Source organism: Acanthaster planci, linkage group LG08, assembly GCF_054643075.1.
Source record: "Acanthaster planci isolate LZ-2023a linkage group LG08, COTS_SCS, whole genome shotgun sequence".
NCBI classification, from domain to species: Eukaryota; Metazoa; Echinodermata; class Asteroidea; order Valvatida; family Acanthasteridae; genus Acanthaster; species Acanthaster planci.
This window is the reverse complement of record NC_141784.1, coordinates 11,016,532-11,030,827: the sequence shown is the minus strand read 5'-3', so window position 1 is coordinate 11,030,827 and position 14,296 is coordinate 11,016,532. Positions and strand designations below refer to the sequence as shown.

At 39.2% G+C, this 14,296-nt stretch overlaps 1 protein-coding gene across 2 annotated transcripts in view; it reads left to right on the top strand.

Moving 5' to 3' along the window:
• Positions 1-14,296, top strand: part of LOC110989233 (NAD(P)H-hydrate epimerase-like) — a 94,345-nt gene that overhangs the window by 21,452 nt on the left and 58,597 nt on the right. The gene's annotated exons all lie outside the window — the stretch shown is intronic.

The following is a 14,296-nucleotide window of genomic DNA, read 5'->3' as shown; positions in this document are numbered from 1 at the left end:
TTTGTTTGCCAGCCTTGTAAACTCAAAGAACTGCAGAATCCTCCGATTGTGTCATGGTTGGATTATATACGGGGCACCATCTGGCCAGAAAATGAGAAAAGAAATTACCCACCTGGAATTGTTTATAATGGTAAAGTTTTGGTGTAAATGGCGATTACTGTATTTTGTAATTTGGCAGAAGTACTGCAGAATGCGCCAAATCTTTTGTGTGAAAGGTTTCTTTATCGTCCACACACGTACCGTACCTCTGGATCTGAACATGATCTACATGTACGTAGTTTATTGTGAGGAACTAGTGCACCAACATACGTGTAATAGTGTGTGATATTAAACAAAAGAAAGAAATCCTTAATTTGATCATGAGAAAGAACCCTGCCACAGCACAGCTAATATTGATAAATGCTAGGATCTCGTCTTTCAGATGCGTTATCATCCAAACGCATCTTATTGGCCACTTTCTCTGCCTCTTTCAGCCCTGCGGAAAAATCCATAGGTGCCCTGCGGCAGTGGTGGTATTGATTGCTTTAAGTTGTCCCTCATCACCGGCCTTCATGGGGAGGATGCTTTATTAAAGGGACATACAGGGTGGGTTGGTGGTGTGGGATAACCTAGATATGGTTCGAGGTCAACAGTCAGTGGTGAGGTACATACTACATGTACATGAAAAAGTATTGGACAAAATACAAGCATATTATGAAAGTTCTGCTTATGGACTCCCTCTATCAGTACACCCTCGGCAGTAAAAGTGCATGAGTTATCTCTGTATCTGTGGTGAGAGCCTTTGTGCTGTTCCATCTTGATCCAAGGGGCATGTGCATTCCCCTTATGTAATAAGAAATGTTACAGGTTTATGCTCATACCATCTGCCATGTGCACACTTTGTCATTCACACCTAATCTGTGGGTTCAGTGTGTCCTTTGGCTATCCAGAAATGGTTCTCACCAAGAATTCCGGATTAAAGGCTGTCATAAAGCTTATGGAATGTATTGTTAACAAACTTGTTACCGGTAGCTGTGAGATTTCATTCATAAATTTATACATGAACCTCAGACAGTTTTCAGATTCCCATACAGTAGGTGGATGGGCTAGCGTGTAGGTGGTTTTAATGTGATAAAACTATGATCTGGTTTCAGACACTTCCCTGATTTCCTGTAAAGTTTTGTTTCCATTATGTACAGCATATGGACTCTAATCCTCAAACATTACTATTAAACCTGATCATTATTGATGGCATGCGCCTCACAACCAATGAATCTGTTTCCCATATAAAGCCAAACTTTCAGCAGCACCGCTGCATTCTTTACCTCATTCCGCCGTATGCACTGTTCATACGGTAATCTCATGATCAGCAGCTCATCCTGTGTTCTTCCAGCATTTGCGACACGACATCCCACTACGCGCACACACATTATCAAACATCGACGAGCAAATCCATTAGGAAAAATATAAATATTTGACTTTTAAGGGACATTTACGCAAAACAAGGTTAAGAAAGAGATTTAAAGTGTGATTGAGCTGTTTCAAACAAGTATGTTGAAGACCGGCTTGGGGTCTGGCAGTGATAATGGTTTGATGCATTATCTTCCCCGTGCCTAGCCTTTAGTTAGTGGCACCAGGTCTCTGTGGATGCTCGGCTGGTAACACAAACTTGAAAAGACCAGCACGAGTGGCAAAGCCAGGAGTGCCTTTACTGTCTTGTGGAGCTGATCGGTATTTATTTATTCAGTTATGAGCACTGTAGTGAGCAGGGCGGTTGCCAAAATTCAAATGCTGCCTATTCACATGCTTTATTTCAACGCCCAACACAAATACACACAACTGTTCCATGATGATTCGCTGTCATCACTCCATGTGTCAAAATTTTATTAGTCCAAATGGATTCAAGTAATTCTATGTTCTTATTGGTCAGTATCCACAACATACTAATTAATAACATACTGAATTACTAAGGACTCAGACACCAATATTTGACTTCAACAAAAGGACACAAAAGAATTTATTAATGAAAAAAGTTCTAGAAAAATGCAAAAACCCGAAAGGACTTCAGGATTAAAAGAACTTTGAAAGGACTAAAACCAAAACCAACACAGTGTGTAAAATGGACCTAATGAGTTTACTCCCAGACTCCAATCAGTGACTTCCAGCAGATAAGGGCTCTTAAAACCACACTCCAGTTAGGAGGAACAATAATGTACACGTGAAGGTGAATGGTCTCTGCTGATCTGCTACACTGAGTGTGGTCAGACCTATATTGGGAAGCTGGGGCTTAAACAAATAAAAAGGGGGGCACACTTCTAACAAAATCAAGAACTACAAACTAACGATATTTATGTTTTTAAAATGTAATTTTACATTTGTGAAAACATGTATTAACTAACAGTCTCCTTTCTGGCTCTGCCACAGTAGCAGCTGGGTTGTGCATCGTGTGTCCAGGTAGCTACGTGAACCTTGAGTAAAGGTTACCCCAGGCCCCAATCTGGGTTTAAACATACATGTAGTAGCTTAAAACCACTTCCATCACACCACTATTCCCTTCATCTTTATGTACATGTAAATTCATACTTATCCTTTCACGTATTTGCACCTCCCACCCATATCAAACATGAAAAACAAACACTTTTTTGGAAGTGGATGGTTGCATGTAAGCCTTTGTCCAAAGGAAATCATTGTATACGTTGTTTTCACACCTGCCTTTGCAATCTAAGGAAAACTCTCATCTCTTGATGTAAAAGCACACTTGTACCCACACCTCCCCCTGCCCAATCTTATTCTAACAACCCACTCCATTTCCACCATACCTGTCACATTGTAATGGATAGCCATGGGGAAATTGCAAGAGCTAATCAAAAGAAAACAAAACGTGAGAGAGGCAAGAAAAGGTTTGGAAAGTAAAGTCAACATTCATTTCCGATTCAGGTGTATTTTCCTCTCTCCCGCCCCCACCCCCATCACAGTGCAAAAAACTGAGAAAAGGTAACCAATTAAAACCAGTACGGGTAGTTCCAGAACTCATGAATCAAGATGCAGCTGTGCAAGTGAGAATGTTTGTGAAGTCGACGTCATTACCTGTCATTTTGTGTGGAAAGTACATGTATATGTACCAGTATGTGATTGTAAAACATGACCCTTTTCCCTTTGGAATGTTGTTCACAATGGTAATTAATGTTCATGGACATGTAATCACTTACAGGTATTGTTGTCAAAAAACATGGTTACAATTTCATAAATTCTGGTAAGATCTTAAATGTTAAAGTCGTGTTTATTATAGCAGTCCAGCTGAAATTTTGTTAATTTAATCTTGTTTGTTCTCCTGAAAGTTGTTATGGGTCAGAGTGAAACTAAATGTACTAGTACTTAAGGATTGGCCAAATAAGAATATCTAGATACATGTACCATATTTCTATAAGTGGCTGACCTTGACTTGTTGCCCCATTAAACCTGGCCAGGACAAATCTCACTAAATGTGTAAAGCTGCAAAAATAATTAAATGACCACTGCACTTGGGAGACTTGAAGTGAGCTATGGGTTTCAAGGAGCAAGGTTGAGGGAGAGCCATTTCCATTAACTAGCCAATATTGGTTGATCTACATGTACATGTATGACATGCCTCGCATGTACATGTACATGTACATGTACACAGTTAAACCTTTCAGGCTTGAGTAAGCTCTTGACGAACCGGTCAAAATGTCGTTGTACATGTAAAACCTACCCGATCTGGCTGCTCGTACATGTACATTATAGTGTGACTGGCTTCTTGATGACTACCAGTGAATCAAAATGGTGAGCTGAATCTGAATGTTCTACTTGACTGGTGAACAGAACTGCTGACCATTAGTCTGTATTTGAGTGAAGTTAGTGAAACAGCAGGTATTCAGTGTATAACTGTGTAAGGGTGGGAATTTACGTTTAATTTGAAAATGTTTACAAAAACTTTCCTATACTGTTTAAACGTTTAGCTGACACTTTACAAAGGCGGCCGCCACATACCTCAATGTTTTCATGCATAATTACATGTATATAGTTCAACAATGCACATGGTCCAACCTATGTGAAAATGTAGATTGATGTTGGGGCATTTAAAACAAGCAGTGTATATTGTTAGAATCCACTTTTTTCTCAAAAAAAGTACATGGATGCTGAAAGGGGAAAAAACAGTATTTCACAGGCATCGCTTACAATAAAAATGAACACCAGATTGCATCCATCAAAACATCAAAACTCTAAAAGGGGCGGTTCCATTTAAGCGTTTGGGGAAAATCCACAAGTGGATTTGGAACTTTTTCATTTAAATGTTTAAATGTGTAAACGTCCCACCCTTATACATGTACCTGTTAATGACCAGCTCCTGTGATTTAACCTGACTATGATATTTCAAATTGCTCCAGAATTCCATTGTCACTGGCACGCAGAGCCTCTGGAGAACTTCCTGTAACCCTCAATCTGATATTAATAGCCACTGTGGCTCTGGCTGTGTGGATTTGAAATAACCAGCTGACAGTAACAAGCTTGGTACATGTTCAAGTTGGTTGAGTGGGGATGGCGTTGGCACAAGCAGCTGGTCCTGTGTTCGAATCCAGGCAAGGGAACCTGTACACTTTCTTCTTCATTCTTTTGGACATCTCAGACTTGGCATTGCTTATTGATTTATTAAGGGGCAAAATCCAATTTATCATTGGAGACAGAAAATTAAACAGCTAAATAGTGTTTGTATCTTAGCAATCAGCATGAGCACCTACACTGGAGCTTCATTGTGATGGAGTATTGATGAGACACATGATGCACTTAAAAATTAGAGAAGATACTTACACATGATGATGATGAATGCCTGTGTGTGAGGCGGAGCACAATTAAAGTGCAACTGCAATGAATTTTTCTTTCATACAAGTTTTCTGCAACTTTGTTCTCTTCTTTAATGTAATGGAAACTCTTTTACATTTGTATTTAATTCAATGCATTGAAAAGTACACTTTTTAAAACTTTTAAAATTACCCATACTTTACTGGACAGCTGAGGGCGCTGATGTGATGATGTCATCCAGGGAAGAAAAAGTTCAGTGCATAGCTTTTTTTGTTCAAATTGTGAACCCAGAATTTACTTACTAAAACATTGAGGCTTTTCTCCGGGGATGACAGCATAGTTTGCTCATGAATATGGAAATATTCATTAGCATAAAACAAAAAAGTAGTCATATACATGTACCCTTTGAAATAATAAAACAAAAGGTGACAACAAGGTTAACTGAGACACAAAGGTGCATAGTGAAGGTGTGTATTATAAGAAACTGATTGCCGCAACCCTTGATACATGTAAGTAAAATGGCATGTACGTATCCCACTTCTCCAGATCATTGTGATAAGCCACATAGAGCAGAATTAGATCAGAGCCCACTTGTGTCAAAGAGATTTGTGAGTATCTGGGCCAGAGCCCTCTAGGGTGTAATTACACTGTACATTGTGTGTTTGTATTGTACTTGTACCCTATATACATGGTACATGTACTGTACATGATGGGATCTTCTTTATTTGGTAATCTGATAGGATGTTGGTGATCGAAGTCTTGACTCAAGTTGTTGAACAGACTTGGATTGAATATCCTTCAATTGAGTTTGGTAGAACAACCAGTTTGGGGTGCCTAGGGATATGTTCATCATTGAATTATATTGAGAGAGTAATGTGTTTAAGTGTTTACTGAAGGGATCGAGAATTTGTTCTTATCTAATGCTAAGCTGGTGTGACTTCAAGTTGAAGTTATGTTCGAGTCATTTCAAAGTTTGTGGTTTTCTACACCAAAGTCATACTTCTTTCAACTGACAAGCTCTTTTTCTTCTATTCTCGGCTTCATTAGAAGTTTGAATACGTGGTTTCATAAGATCTGAAGGTTTGCATGGTGGGTGTACAGTGTACATGCACGTATGGCAAGTGGTTTGCGGCGACACCATGTACCTTGAAAGATCGATCTCTTGGTGAGCATACCGGTATGTGGCTCTGAAAGGAGCTGGTTTACCAAACATTTCAGAGAGTTTGCTCTGTCCGTCGTCAGGAGATGTCGTCATGGTTTCAGTTGTATGAATAATTAGTTTCTGTACAAGATTACTTGAGTCATGAATTTAAAGTCAAGTATTTGGACAAGCCTTTTTTTTACTTCCCAAATTCCACACGAATTTGAGTTGGACAAAAACTAATTAATTCCACAGTAGTTCGTCAGAAGTGAAACATGAGATGAGTATATCCTTGGAGGTAGTCCCCAGGGACCCAAATTTTAACTCATTTTCCACTTCTACATTTACTTGCGTACAACGAACATTATAAGAACATGTAAGCCTATACTCCCATACGTAATGTACTGAACGCACATTTACTGTACGAGTGTACGTGCAGGGTGTGCCCCATAATATACCGTAATGTATAGGCCTATTTTCTTGTACGTACTTATTATCATCAAATCAAGCAGAATCAGGGTGAACAGATTGTGTTTTGTGTCTTTATTTACTAGTTCATTCTCTTCCTTTTATGTACTTGTACCAGAACCACTGAAGATAGTAAAACCAGTCACCATTCAGATTGAGTACAGGTATTGGCCTATAATGAATGGTGTTGATAATCACATCTGACAGTCAGGATCTGTCTGTCGTAATCTGCTCTGTCGGAACACATTACGGACGTCTTGCTTATTCTGGACCCTGTGCGTTGTTTTTATATGGTCTTTAGATTGCGCATCCCATCCCCATCCAGGGGATCGTGTTCCTTAGTGGTCAGTTTATTGCTGATACAGTGTAGCAAGAGCTCTTATCCAGCCTTTGTTTCAAGAGGGGCAGGGTCAGATTTGTGTATCTCAATATCCTCTGTTTCTTTTGGTGAAGATTGTTTTAGGCATTGCAAAAGCTCTTTGTAAGGCGTCACAATTACCCCCAGTGTACATGTTGGGCTGTGCTTTTACTCTAAACGCTACCAGTGGCAAGTTGGAGAACGATGTATTTTCTTTCTTTACTGATTATTGGTTTCTTTATTTGTAATGTAATTGTAACTTAACTAAACCATGAGATTTGAAGCTTTTCATGGTGGAGGTAGCAAGTAAACTGGATAGGTTTGCGGTAGCACCATGGATATATCTCTTTTTGAGTGTGTGGGGTTCTGAAAAAAACGGTGGTACAATGTACTCTTTCAGAACCCCACATACTCAAAAAAAGAGATATATCCATGGTGCTACCACATACCTATACAGTTTAACTAAACTAACCAAGATAATTTTGTGCTGCTTTAAACAGATCAGAAGTGTTGAGAAATGATAATGTAAATATCATGCCCCTTTTTGATGCAATCACAGAAATACTATAATTTGTGTCCGTGGTACCCATTTGAGGAATGGTTGTTTGCAAAGACGTGTATTTTTATCTGTTTCCATTATGTCACTAACCAAGATTACATGTGTAATTACAACTCACAAATCAAGTACAATTTATTTTGCAAATTGCTGTGCCAAAATAAATACTGGCAAGACATCTGTATGGATGGAACCAATATGGAGAACTGATCCATGCGCATGATGATGTTGGAGCCCTAAGAGGGGTGCAAAATTACTTCTAGAACTAACTGTGGAATTACCTGGCAGTGCTACCGTACTTTCTTGATATTCCTCCAATTGAAACCGTTGTTTGAATCCCACACTCTTGGGATTGTGTTGGAGGTAGTGAGTTGAGCACATACCCAAATTAGTTTTGTCTAAAAATTGTGTGTACACCTGGACACGAAGCAAGAGAATCAAGAAGGTTTTTCTTGTTTGAAAAAAAAATTATTGTACATTTTCCTCTTCCACGTGGATTGCAGTAGGTGTTTGCATGTACGGCAGTGTACATGTTGGTCTAATCTTAGGATATTTTGGGTCTGAATAATACAAATGCATTATCCATGTGGCAGTACATAACCGCGATCCTGTAACCCAATTTCCTGGACTCTATGTATGTTTAATAGGAATAACGTTTCTCATACAAATTGGGACATCAAGATCCTTGCAATAGTACATCCCTGAGACCCATTAAACCTGCTTGATTGTAGTCTTTGGCTTTGAGGAGATCTGGGTTAGTCAGGCTTAAACTAAAAGAACATTTGTACGAAAGTTTGGTCTGTAGTATCAGGTACATTTTGATAAAGTAGGGTACAAACAGGCTTTTAAGACTTCAAAAAGCTCATGGACTTTTGGTATACTGTACATGAGTGTATGTCTTTCTTGAAATTACCCGGCTTGAGTTCAGTGTCTGTGAAAGGCACATGCTTCATGGGTCAGTATGCTGCAGCACATAATGTCAACAGTATATTCTGTCTCCGGTAGAGCCTGGATGTGTTGTCAAAACAACACGAATCTCCGGAGCGTTGCGCTCAGCCAGTTTGCGGAATTGATTCATTTGATTGCAATCTCGAGTTAGCGCACGCTCCGAGCTCCACGGGCTTAAGCTACCTCCTTCATCACCCAGCTGTCTCTGATCGAAACTCGCCATGCTCGGAAACCCTACCTGGAGCATGGCATTGTCTCCGGGAGAATCCTGAAAGCTTGCCAAGGTGCTTACATGGGCGTATTGGTGCACAAATTAAATTGTCAGGATCCAGCGTGCAAACATATCAGGATCAGCGTTAATAAAAAGGGAGGGGGGAGAACATCTTTCACCTTGACTTAAAGTTGGTCCTTGGGCGCTGCAGATCATGGTACCTGTCTTTCATTTCAGTCGTTTGAACACCACTGGCAAAGCTTCATATGCTCCAGCTTTATGCTGCCTACACAGCTACATGCATGTGGCTTAGTTACATTAAGCTTGCATTAGTTTAAGCTTTAAAACAGGCACAGATTAAAGCATAGACCTGCAGGATAAGTCACACTTGAATACACAAGTCAAAAGACTTCTCAGAATTCCAGATGTACTTGTGGAAGCCTCCCTAGGCTCTGTTTAAATGCACACACCAACAACAGGTGTAGTTTCACTGAGGATAATCAGCTTTAATCCATCATGATTAACTTGGGAAATTGCTTGCAGACCAAAACTATGGAAACCATTGTGTGGTCGATCATCACTAAAAGTCCCCAAACATTGAGATCCAATTTTTTTTTGTAAATGGTAATGGACATGAAAAAATACAGTAAAATGGGCCTGGTCTTTTAGAAAGGTTTGAGTGAAATTCCTGCACATCAAGGCCATCCAAATTTATGCCTCTGATCACCAATATGAATTAACATATTTACATTAAATCACGTCTTGTGACACCATGTTATATGCATATTATGTTACTTTGCATTCTGTCATGCCTCATCATCATGTTACATTATATTACATTGTGTAGCATACATATGCTGCCTGGAGCAAGGGAGAGCACCGTGCAGTACTTATACATTGTAAATGTAGTTCACAGAGTCTTTAATAAGCCATTTCAGCTGATATTTCCATTTTCTCTGTATTTTTGGTCATTTTTTTTAAATGCTGTGCAAATTGAGTGGCCCTTTCCAGTTGTTGGTTTGTTCTGTGTTTCATTCACATTGCTCAAGTGCTTTCCTCATACCAGTGTGTATGTATTTGAATGAGCCCTTTCTAAATAAAGCATTTTTTGCTTATATGGGAGTAAATTTTGCACAGATGAAAAGTTTCATTTAAGTTTTAATCAATTATGGTGTGTTAACCAAGAGCATGATTGCTGAACGTGTGTCATCTGATTGAGGACACAATGAATGACTGGATCTGTTCTTCCTTGTGAATGTTTATGGGTGTACAACACATAATTCATGTGTGTGGAAGTTAAGAATTCTGTGTGTTGGCATTGTTCCATAATGAACATAATTTTTGCTGAAGACTGTCCAACTTGAAGACGTCTGACATTGTGTGCCGTTGTCAGCGTACACTGTCATTGAGTCTTTTTTACCACACAGTAAAAAGTCAGACAAGGCAATTTATGTAGGTAACTTACACATTATTCTCAGCCAACAGAATGCACCTTCTGTAACGACAGATTATATTTCCAACAGTTTCGACAAACTTCTCAGAAAATTATGAAACCTTAAAGCTTGCCCATCATCAACACCATTCTTATATAGTATGTTCCCCCTTTTAGCTGCCCTCATATTACTTGGAACATTTCATGTTTCTTTAGTCTGATCTGGTTGGATCATGTTAGCCAAACTCCTGTATTACTTGTGAAGCAGGCAAGCAACATGAGATGATGTGACGTCTCTTGCTTGCACCCTAAAACTGCCTCTATAATGTAAGCCAACTAGGTCAAGAATGAAAAGTGAATCCCTCAGACAGCACTCTGTAACTCCGTCCAGTTGCAACATGGAAATTGAAGACGCCAAGTGGAAAACAGCCCAACATTGATTTCCCTCGCAGAGGAAGAAGCTGAGAAGCAGTCCTCCTTCGGGCAGCCAGCCCGGCTCAAAACAAACGGCGTCCGTTAAAAAAACACTTGGTCTCTGAATGGTCGCCATTCAATTTAAGCGTTGGGGAAAAAAGGGCAGAAATTACAGAGTTAGATATATCGGCTGAAACCAAATGTGCCCTCAGAGACACCCTTCTAGCTTGTCTCTGCTCCATGCCAAACATCGGTCAAGTACCAAGAAGACAAAGAACACTGAAGAAGAGGTCCTTGGTTCTTGTTGAAGAATCCATTGATGGGTTCACTGTCAGCCCTATTAAGAGGTTTTATGTGGTTTTATATGCAAATGTGCTGTTCAGCAGAATAGCAGAATCATTTTATTTCCTGTGGGTCTGTTTTGTCAGTTTGTGCATTGGCAATGCACATGCGTGACTTTTGTACACTGCTCAAGGAAAGTTTCAGGCAGAACATATGAAGTTTTCAGGGATGCATGGATTGTTTGCAGCAAAATTCACCGAATGTTATTTCTTCAAAGCAAAAATGCATTTGCCTTTTTGTTACCTTAATACATACATGTACCTTTTGCATAATTCAATTCTTTAATTCCAGGTTAATCTACAGGTAAAATACGCAATGAGCTCGATGGCATTCAGGATGAAGCTTTAAATATTTAGTCATCAGGAATTAGATCTTATTGTCAAAGCAGTTACCGGTATGTATCTCAATAGCACCAGGTTTTCCAGCTACACATAGCTCATTTTTTCCCCTCATATACATGTGTAGCATTTTCTCTCAGCCGTCCCTGCTTGTACATGTACTTTATTTATCCTTTTGTAATGTCTACGGTCAGTATTAGACTGCAAGTCATTAGTGTTAGCCCAAACTCTTGCACCCCTCTTCAAAAGTTGAAAGTTTTTATTGAAGTAATTCTTGGCTGAGGGAGGGTCCTTGTAAAAAAATACATACACATGCAGTGAAAAATATATCTTCTTCATCAACATGCCATTGATTTGCATCTGTCCCCTCGCTCTGTACCCAAGCAACAAGACTGACCTTTTGATGGCATGATCTTAGATTGGAATCAAGATGTCATCCTGGCATCATAGAAGAGAGAGAGAGATAACAAAAATGTCGGCAGTCATTACTACTCGTACATCAAGATGGATCGGCATGTGTTTGACCATTTTGGTTCTGCTTGATGGTGCTTTGTTTGTGCTGATTCGATAATAATTGACAGTTCAATTCCTCCAGGAAATTAATTTTTTTGCGAGTTGGGAACTTGGCTGTGGATATGCAGTGCATGTACATGTACAATGTACCTGTGAGAAAAGATTTGGTTGAAAATAAATTACATGTACCGGTAAATTGTCAATTTATTCTGTACTCATGAAAATGTGTTGATAGTAATTTTGACCTGTTGTTTTTCTTCAACAGGTCAAACAACTGTAAACTGTTGAAAAGAAAAAGTGCAGTAATACATATGCTTACGAAGCACATTTCACATGAAATCCTAAGTCATTGTAAAAAAAAAGATGAAAGAAAACCTATAAAGGTTGGCCTCATTTGAGTGAATAAAAGGTTAATGTACATTTGTACAAGTAATATGTGAACTGCTTAATTTGAAATTCCCAATGGTTGTAATGGAATTCCACACTGTCAAAAGCATAGAATACATGGTTTCTATTACATGTACCGGTATATAGGTTGTATACATTCAGAGTAGGCAAACTGTACATGTACAGTGACTCAATAAGGTGTGTAAATTTAGAAACCAGAGTGATTTTTCCAAATATACATATACTGTGCTGAGACAGCCTTGTGGCCAATCCGCATTCTCGGTTGGTATGATGTCATGGTCTGGCTTCTACATGATCGTTCGTTGTTGTGGAATACTTGACTTAAATTCTGAACAACTTTCCGCTTCTGTTTCAATGTACCACTGTTTCCGCTTTCTGGCTCGGCATGCACCTGTACATGTAAATGGGTCTGAAGGTGTGAGGAGGTGGTTTTTCTTATAGGGAAAGAATTGTAAAGTTGGAAATGCATGTACATGTAACATCTTGCCTGCATGTACAATGTATGTGTATGTCGATGCAGATGGCGCCTGAATGTAAAATATACTGTACAGGGATTTTTGCGTACTGATCTTTGACTTTTTCCCTTACCAGTACACGATGTGCACATGTACATGTATGTTCCTGTGTGGCTGCCCAGCTTGAAGTATGATGGATTGAAAGAGAATTAAATTCATTAACTTATCCAGTGAGTATCGTGTGCACGTGTCAGGCTGTTGTTAGTGAATGTAATGTAATGGAGTGGGGCTCTGTGGCCTCTGTTTGCCAAATAAATTAGAATAATGGAATCGGTGCTTTTAGCCGGAGAGATAAATCATTTCCTCCGGTTTGGGCACTGTTTTAGGAGAAACTGATCTGAAACCTCTGTTTGCATTTACAAGCATTTATCACATTTACAGCTCGTGCTGGGACGTCAAACCGTATCCGCTAGCGTTATAATTACCAGTGCAAAAACAGCTGCCTTTTAGAACTCGCATTGGATTGTTAATGGACACAGTTATCAGGTCATATAACCTGATTAAGCAAAGTCACTTGTCATGCTGCTGGAGTCGGATGTTTAAACCAATTGTTGAAGAATCCTATCTTTGTCATTTCTGTCATAGCTTTGTTTATGACACATAAGCTGGAGTGCTATAATTGTTTAATACCAAACCTTGAATAGTTACATGTACAGTAGACACCGGTGTTGTACCCGTATGTATGTGTATGTGTTGCCACCGTTTGCTCATACCAGTACATGTACACTGTATGAGCACTAAACTTTGACATGCTCGATCAGATTGCTTCAGTGCAGTGCATTATTCATAACTGATCTTTTCTCATTTCTTTTTTCTTTGCATAAATGTAATAGACCGTATTTGCGGCATCCCCAATTTCAGTCGTATTCCTGAACGTACAGTATCAATTTGATACCCGTAATGGGGTGGTACCAGGTGATTTGGGGGGATCGAAATAAAATCGTACAATATAGTCTGGTTCTTTGAGTCTAATGTTTTCAAATAAATACATTACGTTGGGGAGTACAACTGAAATTGGGGTTACCGTCTATTGTGTCAGGATGGATGTTGTGCCCATCCTTGTTTTTTTCTTGCTCATCTCATCTTTCCTCAATTACTGGCACTTTTACATATCTGGACCCGTCTTTTTGGGTTCTTGTTTGGTTTCTTTGATATCTGTCAAAAACTTCACTCCTGTCATAAAAGAAAAACTGATGTATGTGTAAGCAGTCATCTTAGAGCTAATTACACGTACCGGTAGAGTGAACAATGTGTGGATTTTGCCGTTGGGTGAGGGACATGTATGATTTTATGTGAACAAAAACCATTATCCGGCAGAAGGCCTTTGGTTTAGATAGGGAAGAGATGTGCTGCTTACACGTATATTTGTAAACTGCTCGTATTCTTTTAAAAAAATGATTTTTTTAATGTTATGGAAGCAAGTTAATACCAGATGACCCTTGAGAAGCAGTGTATCAAACTTTTGGTGTCCGGCGGGGAGGTAAGGGCAAATTCAAAAGCAAATGCGGCTTTGGGTTCACTCAACATGATGTTGGGGAGAACAAAATTGAATGGTGTTGTTTTCTTAGGGTTTTGGTGCTAATATTTGATATCTACCTGTAAATATGGATACAACACTGCCCTTGAGGATGCTTGTGTTATATACTGTATTGGTCATGTTCTCTCTGGCGAGCTTTTAATTTCCTTTTAAAGTGCTTTTTCATTGTACTAGATTAAAGCGTAGATCATTGCCACAAGTGCAGGTGTTGTGTGATCCTTAATATATACTGTACATATATATGTTATGGTTCAAGATGCTTGTGATCTTTTTTGCTGATAATGTACAGGCTAATGCTGTTGTATGTGGCATCGTCTG